Below are 15,165 nucleotides of genomic sequence, written 5' to 3'. Positions count from 1 at the left end.
CGAAGAGAGAAAAAAGTCCTGATCTTTTTCTACCTGCTTATTAAAAAGGAAAAAGGGGAGAAAAACCACAGAGGCATGGAGACAGACAGACAGACAGACAGACAGACAGACAGACAGACAGACAGACAGACAGACAGGTGGTTTTATATAAAATCATTTAACATAGCAGCCTCTAAACATGACTGCTACAGACTCCAGAACACTCCCAGTACCCTTTTCTGCTCACACACACACACACACACACACACACACACACACACACACAAACACACACACTAATGTGAAGTATTCACTCTGTTACTCAGTTCTGGTAACGTGTATCTAGAATTGAATCAAATGTACTGATATTTTGTCCTTGAATTGTTTTTGCCTTTGATCCTGTTCAGGCTGAGTTCTGTTTGTTTACACATCCTTTGTCCTGTCCCCTGACCTGTCCTGTGCCTTGTCCTGTCCCCTGTCCCTTGTCCTGTCCCCTGACCTGACTTGTGCTGTGCCTTGTCCTGTCCTGTCCCCTGTCCTGTGCCTTGTCCTGTCCCCTGTCCCTTGTCCTGTCTCCTGTCCTGTCCCCTGACCTGTCCTGTGCCTTGTCCTGTCCCCTGTCCCTTGTCCTGTCTCCTGTCCTGTCCCCTGACCTGTCCTGTGCCTTGTCCTGTCCCCTGTCCCTTGTCCTGTCTCCTGTCCTGTCCCCTGACCTGTCCTGTGCCTTGTCCTGTCCCGTCTCCTGTCCCTGTATTTTGTTATGTTTCTAATTGCAGAAACTGATTCTAATGTCACGTTCATTAAAGCAGCATTTTTTTCATCTGCCTGTAACTGCGTCATCTACACTTTTCTCATTTCAGATAATACACTGAAGAATCCTCCAGTCTGTGATTAAAAGAACAATTACAGTTTACAGTGTTTTATGTTATATGTGACTGTGTTCATTGCCTTCAACCAATCAGAACTACTGTACATACTAAGAGAAGCGATGAAGAGCGATGTCATGTTTTAATAAAAAGTGAATGAGCAGAAGACTAATGAAAGCTAATAACTGGAGCTGCGAGTCAGTAGAAACAAACACCATGGAGACACATGTGATCATACTATGCAAACACACACACACACACACACACACACACACACACACACACACACACACACACACACACACACAATTTACCCAAGGTAGGTTGTAGTGAATCTAAAGCACACTTTACAATTCATACAATTGTAACTATTTTCAAATATATAAGTGACATCAGATAAACTGAATTTCACCAGGTTTCACAACTAAAAGCTAATTAAACCGAGCTCATTTTAAATAGCTGTTTGTATAATAGCTGCAGAAATGACCATTTTAAATATAGCTAATAACATATACAACCTATAAAACTTATTACTCATACTTACTAAAGCTAACACCACCTGTGCTCAGTCCTCAGAGTCACGGGGGGATGAAGTCAGTGGGGACTACAATGCGGTTTACTGTCATCCTCTTAGGAAATGAGAAGATACTGATAGACCCGTAGCTTCTTACTGGGTTATTGCTGTGCAGTTTCATGAAAAACTCTTCATTTTATATGAACTGGACTTATTTAATTACCCTGCTTTAAGATGTTCCTCATAATGGCCTGGTGTACATCATAAAAACTACAATAAATATACATTAATAAAACAAACATTACATGCAAATGTTCCAAAACCATGCTCAGAAGCTCATTCATGATTGTATGTTAAAGTATACACTTCTAACAAGAAATTTAAATTAAAATAGAATTGTAGAAAATATTTCCCTAAAATATAAATGTTATTATTCAATTCAATGTGAGTTTAACACAATTACCCACAACGACACCCACAAATCTACCAGTCTTTAATGAGGGGGCCAATATTTCTGTCACTGTTATTTAAGAGACTTGTGTATTGACAGAAAGGTGAAGACAGACAGATCTGTAGGCTTCGGTGAAACGTTCACGTCCTGGATGAGGTCATGCAGGTTTTTTCTTTTTTATCTCTGTGTGTAAACAGTGAAAAAACATGTGCATTGCCAGAAATCAGTTCCAAAGTTCAAGCAGGACAAACAGTGAGAGACGCTCTACATATAGACCACTTTTATGACATTAACAGACAACCAGAGAGCTGAAGACAAGAAAAGGCACATGTATGACCGCTAACTTCTTTATGATCCGAAAATAAAGTGTTTCTTATTTTTTGCATGTTTTCCCACTTCAAAGTTTCAGATCATCAAACTAATTTAAATATTAGTAAAAGTGAACACAACATGCAGTCTTTAAATAAAGGTTTTTATTATTAAATGTGAAAAAGTATTTGTAACCTAATAACTGCTTGGGCCGTCCTCAGCAGCAACAACTGCAATCAAGTGTTTGTGAAAACCTGCACTGAGTCTGTTTCAGCGCTGTGGAGGAATTTTACTCCACTCATCTCTGCTGAATTTTTGTAACTCAGCCACATTGGAGGGTTTTCCAGCATGAACCCCCTTTTAAAGGTCATGCCACAGCATCTCAATAAGATTCAGGTCAGGACTTTGACTAGGCCACTCCAAAGTCTTCATTTAGTTGTTCTTCAGCCATTCAGAGGTGGACCTGCTGGTGTGTTTTGGATCAGAACCCAAGTTCGCTTCAGCTCGAGGTCACAAACAGATGGCAGGACATTCTCCTTCAGAATTATTTTGGTAAACAGTAGAATTCATCGTTCCATTTATCACAGCAAGTCTTCCAGGTCCTGAAGCAGCAAAACCCCAGACCTTCACACTACCACCACCATATTTCACTGTTGGTATGATGTTCTTTTTCTGAAAATCTTTTACGCCCGACGTAATGGGACACACACCTTCCACACAACTTTTGTCTCGTTAGTCCACAGAGTATTTTCCCAAAAGTCCTGGGGATCATCAAGATGTTTTCTGGCAAAACTGAGACGAGTCTTTATGTTCTTTTTTCTCAGCAGCGGTTTTGGTCTTGGAACTCTGTCATGCAGACCATTTTCACCGAGTCTCTTTCTTATGGTGGAGTCATGAACACTGACCGTAACTGAGGGATGTGAGGCCTGCAGTTCTTTGGATGATGTTGTAGGTCTTTTGTGAGCTCTTGGATGAGTCGTCGCTGTGCTCTTGGGGTAATTTTGGTCAGCTGGTCACTCCTGGGTAGGTTCTTCACTGTTCCATGTTTTTGCAATTTGTGAATTATGGCTCTCACTGCGGTTCACTGGAGTCCCAAATCTTTAGAAACGGCTTTAGAACCTTCTCCAGACTGATAGAGCTCAATTACTTTCTTTCTTATTTGTTTCTAAATTTCTTTGGCGCTCGGCATGATTTTGAGGATCTTTTGGTCTACTTCAACTTTTTCAGGCAGGTCCTATTTAAGAGAGATCTTGATGGTGAACAGGTGTGACAGTAATCAGGCCTGAGTGTGGCGAGATAAATTCAACTCAGGTGTGATAAACCACATTTTTATTACTTTTTCACACAGAGCCATGCAGTTTTGGATTTTGTTTTCCCTCAATAATAATATCCTTCATTTAAAGTCTGCATGTTGTGTTCACGTGTCTTCTCTTTTAATAATATTTAAATTAGTTTGATGATCTGAAACATTAAAGTGTGAAAACATGCACAAAAATAAGAAATTAGGAAGGGGCAAACACTTTTCCACATATTATAATAATTTGAATTAACCCAGATTTCCAAATATAATATCCATGACATAAGTGATAAAAGCTGTAAGAGATCTGTCGCTAAGCAACTGATGTAGCACTACAGACAATGCGAGATGCCTCAGTGTTTTTTGAGGGGTCAGAAATTAGGATAGCAATTTAACAAATTAGCATGAAGCTTAATACAGGCCGCTTCTTCTTCCTCTTCTTCTTCTTCTTCTTCTTTTGGCTGCTCCCATTAGGGGTCTCCACAGCAGATCATCCACCTCCACACTACATCTGCCTCTTTCACACCAACTACCTGCATGCTCACCACATCCATAAACCTCCTCCTTGGTCTTCCTCTTTTCCTCCTTCCTGGTGTCTCCATTCTCCTACTGATATACCCCATGTTCCTCCTCTGCACATGTCCAAACCATCTCAATCTCACCTCATCCTCCTTGTCTCCAAAACGTCCTACATGCGCTGTCCCTCTAATAAACTCATTTCTAATCCTGTCCATCGTCATCACTCCCAACGAACATCTCAACATCTTCAGCTCTGCTACCTCCAGCTCCACCTCCTGTCTTTTACTCAATGCCACTGTCTCTAATCCATACAACATCTCAGGTCTCACCAAAGTCCTATAAACTTTCTCTTTCACTCTCACAGATACTCTTCTATCACAAATCACTCCTGCTATCACTCTTCTCCACCCACTCCACCCTGCCTGCACTCTTTTCTTCACTTCTCTAACACACTCTTCATTACTCTGCACTGTTGACCCCAGGTACCTGAACTCCTCCACCTTCTTCACCTCTTCTCCCTGCAACCGCACCCCTCCACTGCCCTCCCTCTCATTCACACACATGTACTCTGTCTTACTCCTACTGACTTTCATTCCTCTTCTCTCCAGTGTGTACCTCCACCTCTCCAGGATCTTCTCAACCTGCTCACTACTCTCACCACAAATCACAAAATCATCCGCGAACATCATAGTCCACAGAGACTCCTGTCTGACCTCGTCCATCAACCTGTCCATCACCACTACAAACAGGAAAGGGCTCAGAGCCAATTCTTGATGCAGTCCAACCTCCACCTTGAACCAGTCTGTCGTTTCTACTGCACACTTCACTGCTGTCACACTGTCCTCATACATGTCCTTCACCACCCTCACATACTTCTCTGACACACCAGACTTCCTCATACAATACCACAACTCCTCTCTCCACCCTGTCGTCTGTGGTGCTCTTCCCCAGCATGAAACTATGTTGCTCACAGACTGAGAGAATAAAAATATACAGATTTATCATGAACGTTCACTTCAGTTATTAGGAAAAATTTGACCAAAATTTCACTTTAATTGCATGCTAGCTAGTTCTTACTATCAAAAGTCTTTTATTTAGACAATGTAAAGATACAGTGAAAGTGGAAACATCACAGAAACAGCAAGAAGTTCAACATTTACCTCAGTTATGCTGGAATATTATTGACTTTATTGAGCTACAATTACACCTAGCATCCACCGCTAACTCCTTTAACATGGATTATGTAATACAGAGTAATGTAATACGCATGCTGGTGTTTGCGAAGGGCTAAACGCCGTGTCCATGCGAGCAATAGCAACGCAAACATGATCTTTAGCTGACCAAATGTGAACACACACACACACACACACACACACACACACACACACACACACACACACACACAGATCTTCTATACTTCTACACTGTCTCACATCTTATGTGTCAATACACTTTTGTTTGGCCTTTTTAGCGAGTTCCTTCTTTCTGATGAGAAACAGTAGTAGCTATAAATAATCCTGTATGTTATGAGTGAAACACCAAATTAAATACACACATCACAGATTAGATTATCAGCAAAATGAGCTAACTGCACTACCTACATTCACTTATCAGAGACACCAACAATCTTTGCTACACTTTATAGCCAAAAATATTAGAACAGTTAACTTTCCCAGGCATAATTGGTTCTCCCCCAAACCCCAAACCTCTTCCACCGTGAGTCAGTATGAGCAAAAAACACATTAATAAACACGATAAAATAGAGAATAAAAGGTGTTTGTGATAAATAGTGTAAATGAGAAACTTGATGTTTGTTGATGTTTTCTAAGAGGCTGAGCTGGTTATTCTACTCACGGTGTGTCTCTGATACATTTCATATTTCACATCTCTCTCCTGTATGATGTGAGAAGGAGTGTCCATGAATCGAGTTGGATTGGGATCTGGGGAATTTGGAGATAATATCTGGAACTCTTTGTGATCTTCCTGAAACCTCAGGGATGAATCTTGATCTGGAACAATGTTTAAGTAGTTGGTAAGTGTAACATCCACTTGAACACCAGGACCCAAGACTTCATGATGTTTGTTGGTGTTTCTGCAAGACATGCCATGAAGTGCTGTTTTTCACTGTGTAAATATAGGAAATTAGAAGCAAATCATTTAAAACTAGAGCCTATTATTTTGTAACATTATGTGTACAGAAGTGAACTTGGTCCAAACGTTATATATATAAAAAGCAAACCTTATTATTAACATCCTGTGCCTTATTATAGATATTATTGGGATATTTCACATGAAAAAAAAAAAATCCTAAATATACAGTGCCTTGTCCTCGATCTAGATTTCCTGAAATGTTTCTTTTTTCTGCTTTTCACGGAAGGTTACATTATCACTGAAGTCCTTGTGGCTAAGTTCTATTTTTTTTATATATGAAGGGAGGTGGTAGATCAGTGGTTAGGATGTTAAAATCCCAGCATTGCCAAACTGCCATTTCTGAGCCCCTGAGCTCTCTCCTGCTTGGAATAATAAAAATTGTACTGTTAGGTGATGCGGATAAGGATAAGGGTGTCTGCTGAATGCCATCAATGTAAATATCACAGCTCAGATTGTTGGTTCTGTGTGTTCAATGCATGATATTAGAACCTCAGAAAAAAATATAAGTGGTTAAAAAAATACAACCACATCTGCTCTGAATCAACATTCAGCCAATGGACATACAAACCAATTTCACTGAAAAGATATAAAGATTAACTTCTAAGACAGGTGTTCTTTTCTTATGTCTGTATTTGTAGGAAATGATAATGTTCCAGAAACTTTTGGATAATTTTTTTCCAAGAGAGACCACAAGTCTGTCTTTGTGAAAAGTCTCTCAGCATGACAAGCAGTGTTGGGCAGTAACGTGTTACTGTAACGCAGTTACTTTAGACAGTAACTGATACTGATACGCGTTACTTTTTAAATAAAGTAACACCGTTAGCGTTAGCGTATGGTGCGTTACCCATTACTTTATTAAATGAATGAATTTGGGCTGAAGTGTAGACTACAGTCTGACCTGTTTACAGCAGAGACACATTGTAGGATTGGTGGATGAACCACTGTAGACAGGAAGCAGACGCACTGTGGGCGTGTCTCCGTTTATTCAGGTCTGTGCAGCAGTAATGGCGAGTCGAGGCGAGAGCAAGACGAGTTTCTCAAAGTGGAAATATGATCATTATTTCACTTTAGTTGAGTATAAAGACAAAAACTTTTAAGTCAAATGTAAGCTGTGTCTTTCTGGTTCGAAGCTCGTATCTACTGCGATAAACAGCAACTCCAATCTGTCGAAGCTTCTTCAGGACCTCCATTAAGTCAGTTTTGTGTTTTATAGACCATAACACATAAAAGGGCATTAATGGGAACATTAAAAAAGTTTTTAACAGTAACGCATTGCTTTTTGGTGTAAATAATCAACAAAGTAACTGAGTTACTTTTTGAATGAAGTAACGAGTAACTGTAACTAGTTACTATTTTTTTAGTAACTACACAACACTGATGACAACACAAGTGATCTTTCAAAAATCTTTTAAACAAAGAAAATGACGTCATCGGGTCGCTTCTGTCAATATCATGACGCTTTTTCTGTGTGTGAAGAAGACATATGATCCGTTCTGTAATCACAAACACACCCACATTAAACACTGCTGGACCTGATGGAAATGATAACGGTGACGCAGTAGAGTCTTCGCAAATACAAAACACACACACACACACACAGCATAATGACGTGTTGAGATTGTAAATCAATAGACAGACACTACAGCTGTAACGTTCAGTGTTTAGTTTTGATCAAATTCTGTATCCAGATTTAAACTGAAACAGGTTTCACTACCTTCTAACCTTCTAGACCTTCTAGACCTCCAGGACACCAGGCTGATTTACATCAGTTTTTCAGTTTGTTTCAGAAAGTTCTAAAGTAACGTCTTTATTTTATATGATGCACAATACTGTTATTTGCACTTCCTGCACTCTCACACTGTACATTACTGATTTGTCATATACTGTGTATATTGTGTTTTATTTAATACTCGTATTGTCTGCATTGTCTCGTATAGTTTAAGCGAAATGTATAGTGTTATTTATGTTTGTACTTTTGAGAGTCGCCAACAGCTGGAAGCAAATTCCTTATGTGTGTCAACACTTGACCAATAAACCTGAAAGATTCTGAAAGGTCCGAAAAGCTCTGAAATGCAGTGACACTGTGCGGATGTGAGTCAAACATCCTTTTTTTTTTTTTTTTTTTATAAAGACAGATTTTTATTTGATTTTCCAGCCATTTTTATTCAATAATTGAAAAAGCATTCACATATAAGTTAAACTTTATATACAGTACAGACCAAAAGTTTGGACACACCTTCTCATTCAAAGAGTTTTCTTTATTTTCATGACTATGAAAATTGTAGATTCACACTGAAGGCATCAAAACTATGAATGAACACGTGGAATTATATATGGAATTATATACATAACAAAAAAGTGTGAAACAACTGAAAAATATGTCATATTGTAGGTTCTTCAAAGTAGCCACCTTTTGCTTTGATTACTGCTTTGCACACTCTTGGCATTCTCTTGATGCCTACTTTGAAGAACCTACAATATGACATATTTTCAGTTGTTTCACACTTTTTTGTTATGTATATAATTCCATATATAATTCCACATGTGTTCATTCATAGTTTTGATGCCTTCAGTGTGAATCTACAATTTTCATAGTCATGAAAATAAAGAAAACTCTTTGAATGAGAAGGTGTGTCCAAACTTTTGGTCTGTACTGTATATATATATATATATATATATATATATATATATATATATATATATATATAATACATACATCATAATTAAATAAAAAAACATAGTTCTATAATGAATTTCCATATGCTGTACAGCTGTTGTGTAGAGAAGGAAATCACACAGCAAGTGGACAGAATAAGCCTTTAGATGTACAGAAATGTGAACATAATCTTACAAAAAATTAAAAATTAAATACAAATAAACAAAATCAGATTATTCACAGGATTTGGGATTATACTAAGATCTTCTAGACATCTTTCAGTCAAAATAATTATAAACTTTGGTGCATAAATACGTTTAAAACATTTTAACAGAGGAATCCAAATGCAGAAAAAATGAGTAAACAGCAACAAAAAACACAAACATTGATATGGTCAGAAGAGTCACACAGAAGCTCATTCCATCACTGAGAAGACAGTAAAAGACAGAGATGATCGGTGTAGACCTTGGAGAAAGACACAGTTAGTTCTCTGACATACATGTAAATAATGTGGTGGAGGGTTTCTTGATGGATAGATGTTTCAGGAAGAACACTGTGATTAATGATAGAGTCTGGGAACTCAGGCATGAAGAAGGGAATGACAGAATTAGTTTTGGAAAGTTGTTGGGTGGGGTTTATACACCCTGCATGATGGTGTGTTTGTTCTGCTATATGTGTGAAAGCAAACACTGCCACACACATGAGCTGATGTGTAAATAAAAGCTAAGGACACACACACACACACACACACACACACACACACACACACACACACACATCACTGATGTTTCCATAAAGCTCATACTAAAACCATGATTAATAAGAAAGGAATTTAGAAAACGAGCTCATTCTCACAAATTCAATTCATGTTTATTTGTGTTGTGTTTTTAACAATGAACATCGTCTCAGAGCAGCTTTACACAGATAATGTGGTGATAAAATGAAGATGTTCTTTATAAGTGTAAGTTTGTCCCTGATGAACAAGTCGGTGGAGACTGTGGTGAAGGAAAAACTCCCTGAGATGCAGAAGGAAGAAACCTTGAGAGGAACCAGACTCAAGAGGGAACCTCATCCTCATCTGGGTTCCACCGAATGTCCATTTTTAGCAGATAAACGATGTTGAGGTGCAGTGATGGAGATCAGAGCAAACTGTAGTCCTGAGTCAGTGTAGGAGACTGTTAACATTAACTACAGTCCAATCCATCCTCAAAGCTCCTGATCTTACTCCAGAATTTCATAAAACCACCCAAGGTGTTGATGAGAAACTGTCCCCAGCTGCACAGAGTGATCTCCAGTCGAAGAGAACATCACTCAGAGGCAGACCTGGACAAAGTGGGAAGATCCATGGAGGGGAGAGGGGAAGGAACAGTGATCACTGGAACCTCAGGAGCATGTTTAACTCGACCGAGAGAGAGAGAGAGAGAGAGAGAGAGAGAGAGAGAGAGAGAGAGAGATGAAAGTTAATGTCACTGTGCAGTTTGGACTCTGGTAAGATTCATTCTGGCAGCAGAATTAAAAGGAGAAGCAGAAGGAAACACAGACATGAGGGATCTCTGGGATAAGAGACGACCCACCACACCACCATCAACAAACCTGAGTGAACGTGTGAGAGTGAGGAGACGACAGCATCCAAATATCCCAGTTCACCAAACACTCTATATCCATAATAAATCCAATAAATAATATATACATAAATTGCTGTTTCTTTCTCTCCTGGGAAAGTTGGATCTTATACTCGGTTCTATTACTAAGCAGAACCAGGACAAAACTTGGTTCCGTTTTATAAGACAGATTTAAAGGACATCTGAATCAAATCCTTGTCCTTCTGAATGAGTTCCTAATGAAATTCCTGCGTATTCTGGAATAGATGAAATGTATTTCTGCTGCATGTACAGCTCCGAGCGGCGGAACATATTAAAGAGCACCTGGCAGCAGGGCGGTGACAGTGAGACGAGACACGGCTTTAGGCAAATGATGAGTGGTGGATCCTCACTGTCTTCACGCCAGCTGAACATGTAAAATTATTTCCTGACATGAAACTGAACTTATTTTTATAATTAACCGAATATGCTTAGGAATAGTATAGCTCCATCTTCCATGATGCATTTGCAAGGACCCAAACTAGACATTGCTTAGGTGGAGCCTTGTCAATTTACACCATACGTCCACAAAAATTACATTCAGACAGTTGTTTGAGTGATCACCTTGTTTGCACTAGCAAAACCTCTCTTCCAGATGTTCCATGTCCAACTTGAAGCATCCATCACTAAGGTAGCTATGAGCCCTGCACCTCTTCAGACCAGCTGCTGTATGTGGTGATAAGAATCCTGCTGGACTCAGGAATGATGGCAGGCAGTTGTTCTTGCTTTAAATTATCTCGCCTCATCAAAAAACTCTAGTTGCATCTCCTCCACTCCAGTCATGTTGTGGAAATCAACATTTAAAGATGGCTGCAAAAGACACGATCATTTAATGGGTGGGTGGTAATGTCTCACTAGCCTCCTGATTCCAGCTACACTGAACATCCAGCTGTACACCTGTAGACCAAACCTTTAACAATCCACCTGACCACATCACATATGGAGAACAAAAACACTCTTGATAGAATTCTGTTTACCAAATTCATCAGAGAATTAAACACCATTAGACCCCCAGAAAAGTCAACAAGTCCAACCAGTTCTGGAGCAACATGACTCAAGTGGACCTCCTACTTCTTCTCTTTGATCACCAGAGTCCCTCAGGGCTGTGTTCAGAATACACTATTCAGTTCAATTCATTTTTATTTGTAAACGTAGATATGATTGTAATTATTGTCTGTTGTGAAAAGCGCCATAGAAATAAACTTGACTTGACTTGACTTGATTATCACAATGCAGCTTTGCAGAAATCAGTATGTAGATTTCGATTTCTATAGAACAGGACTGGTAAAAGAGCGGTGAGGAAAATCTCTCTGAAACAACATGACAAAGAAACTAAGAAGAAATTAAATGATTGTGGAAGAACACTGTTCTGTACATTGGACTACAATGCAGTAGATAGTGGAGACCACTCAGTCATCCAACCTCGGATTAATTCATTTGTAGAGCAAGATCTCTAAAAGGACTGAGGTTTGTCTAGTGTTGCTGTAATGGAGGCCGTCATTTAAGTCCTTACCAGTCACTCAAAACAATACACGAATAACAACATAGTGGCAGTCAAGTAGGTTCCAGCATATCTGTACCTGCTCTGCTACATTTATTCACAGTGTCTTCCTGTTTGACCATCTTATAGAGATGACAATTATTGTTGATTGATGTCAACAATAATTTGAAGTTTATCTTCGAAGAGAGTTCCAAAAATTTCTTGAAAAGGTTCCGTAGTCTAAGTACAACCATGTATTATGCGAGGTGGTATCAGAAAGTTCTGGGACTTGCTTTGTTTATACGTTTATTTATTTAAATGTAACTTTCTTTTGGCTTCTCCCATTAGGGGGGCGCCACAGCATGTTTGATTTGGCACATGTTTTATGCTGGATGCCCTTCCTAACGCAACCCTGCCCAATAATCCGGGCTTGGGACCGGCACTGAGTGCACTGGCTTGTGCAACCCTAATGGCTGGGGTCGGTTCCCTGACCGGGGACCGAACCCGGGCCGCAGCGGTGAGAGCGCCGCATTCTAACCAGTTTATTTATTTATATTATAAATTGTAAATGACACTTTATTTATCTACAGTTACACACCATCACTTTTAAAGTAGTCCCCTTGCACCGCAATACAGCGCTCCCAGCGTTCTCCTGGAATATGTCCTGGAAGTCCTCTTTTGCACCTTCTGTGATTCGAACTGGATCTCCACAACGGTGTCAAAAACGACAAGCTTTGAGGGAAGAATCCTGGTGAAAAAGGTGGATGAGGAAGTGAGATCATGTGGATTGTTCTCCAACGATCATCATGCACAAGTTGCCGAACGGTTTTAACATTTTCAGAAGTTGAGCTTGTTAAAGGTCTTCCTGATCTCTCGTCATCTTCCAGTGATGTTCTTCTGCTCTTGAAGCATGTGTGCCGCTCAAAACACCTCAAACGACTCATTGCAGCTTTACTGTATGTCAAACATATTTCATGGCAAACATCTCTGTGGCAGGCTTACGGGTTTTATGCAGAATTTCATGTTTAACTTCTTGTCCATGTAACGTGTGCCAGAAGAACATCCCCATTAATCACCCTGTTACCATATTTAGACTACAGGTGTTTAACAGGAAAACTCATTGGAATGATGTTAAATGCAACAAAACCCAATCGCTCCATAAGTATTGTTAAAAAAAAAGAATTAGACCCACCAAATACCCTTTTCTCCAACTGCTTATCGGTCTAGTTTCAATGTGTCCATTAAAGAGGTACTTTCTTAATCTTTGGGTTTATTAGCCCTGTTCAAGCAGTGTTTTCTTTACTTATGGTGAAAGGTTTGTCTTTACACTGAATGCGTTGGTGGTACTGTAAAGCACGATGCCAGCTAAAACCCATTTCACTGTGAGCAGTCATACGGTTTCTCTCCTGTGTGAGTGTGCTGGTGCTTTTTGAGATTACAGCTGTGATTAAAACTCATCCTACAGTCTTTTGTTGATTCTTATTTGTATTTTTGTAGCAGTATAACAGAGTAACAGTAGTTAGTAGTCAGGATATTTGCATATTTTTCCTCTTCTATTGCTGTCTGTGTTGCATATTCCTCATCGTAGCATCACCTGGAGTGTTTGGGGAAGGGAGACAAAAAATGTATAAGGAAAGAGGACACAAGGAGCACGAGAAGACTTGCAACAGGGCATTGTTTATTCCTGAAAAAGTAAAAGAAAAACATAAAAGATAAGAAATCTTGCATTATTGTCGTTTTCATTAAATTAATTAGAGACCCACAAAACATGAAAGCATGAGTACTCCCTGTGGCCCTGCAGAAACAGGTTGTAAAGTCTAAAACTTCCAGACTTTATTTATTATTTATATTCCTCTGTTCATCATCTTGCAGATTTTTATTTATTTACATATATGACACCTTTATCCAGAGTGATGTACAACTCAGCAGTTGAGGGTCAAGGGCCTTGGTCAAGGGCCCAGCACTGGCAGATTGATGATGCTGGGATTTGAACTTTTGACGTTTAGATCCAGAGTCCAATGCCTTAACCATTAAGCTGCTACTACCCCCCTTTTCCCATTTCTCCCTTTTACATATACATAAAAAGTGACGGTCCCTTATATCACTTGAATTTGGTCTCCATTGTTGTGGTCTGGTGACTGTAACACGTGAAATTGGGTAGAATTTCAGGGGGCTGTTCTATGTAATGCATATGAATTGTTGTTGGACTTGTGACTTTGCATCTCAGAGAATAAGCAGTTTCCTGTTGCTTGCTTGGGTAAATGCTGGGTAAAGTCTTTGAAATCTTCTCTCAACTGTTGAATGATTCACTTACCTCCTGACTTTTCTGTCACAAGCCTTAATTGCCAAGCATAAAAGTGGTTTACTCCTTAGCTGGAGGGATGGTCATATCAGGTGACATGGAGGGGATCCACATTTGCTCCATGCAGACTTTACACAGGTGTCCCACAAGGCTCAGTCCTCTTTATATTTTTAGGATGATGTCTTTTGTGGGAACAAGGAATTATGCATATTTCGAACTGGATAAAAATACATATGAACACATGACCTACTGCTAGGTATCCAGGGTGATCTGCACCACCATGTGCTGAACTTACAAAAGGTACAGCAGACGTCTTGACTTTTAAAAGATTTCTGGGTAACTGATCACCCAGAGTTACTGGCCAGTGGAGGCTCACTATGACAGACTCTGGGCATTGGAAATTGGAAAGGCTCTCGGGTAAAACTTCTTCCAAATGTGCCATCTCATGGCTAAAGGTTACTCTGACCACATTTTACTAACAAACCAGGATATACAAAGTAAAGAGTTAAAGTTTATTATACTTCTATAATTAAGAAACAAGGATGTTTCAAATGAAGCCCCCAGGACTGGAACTGATTTAATCTTATTCCCCCTTGTGGTATGACACAGCTGAAGAGACATTGCCTTTATGTACATATCATACATTAAAAAGAGAAAGAAGTATTCTGTAAATTGTATCAGGGTAGTGGGACTAGAAAACAACCTTAAAACTAATGCTTTGATGTTTTAGGTCTCTCCTATCTTTGCTGTACAATATTTTGTTTTTACATCCTGCTGATGTGTATTTGGACAGTGTTAAACCCATTGTATAATTTATAACCTTTGGTTTGAATGTATGAAACCATCTTCTTTTTCACTTCTCATGAAATTGACTTTTTTTAAGCAACATGTGATTCGCAGGTCAGGTCACATTTACACTAAAATATTTAAAACATGAATATATGTCTACATATTTTTTTTTATTATTACAAGAAAAATTTAATATTCAACATAAACTTTCA

This window comes from Silurus meridionalis, chromosome 2 (genome assembly GCF_014805685.1).
Source record: "Silurus meridionalis isolate SWU-2019-XX chromosome 2, ASM1480568v1, whole genome shotgun sequence".
Taxonomy (NCBI): Eukaryota; Metazoa; Chordata; class Actinopteri; order Siluriformes; family Siluridae; genus Silurus; species Silurus meridionalis.
Note: the sequence above shows the minus strand (reverse complement) of the source record.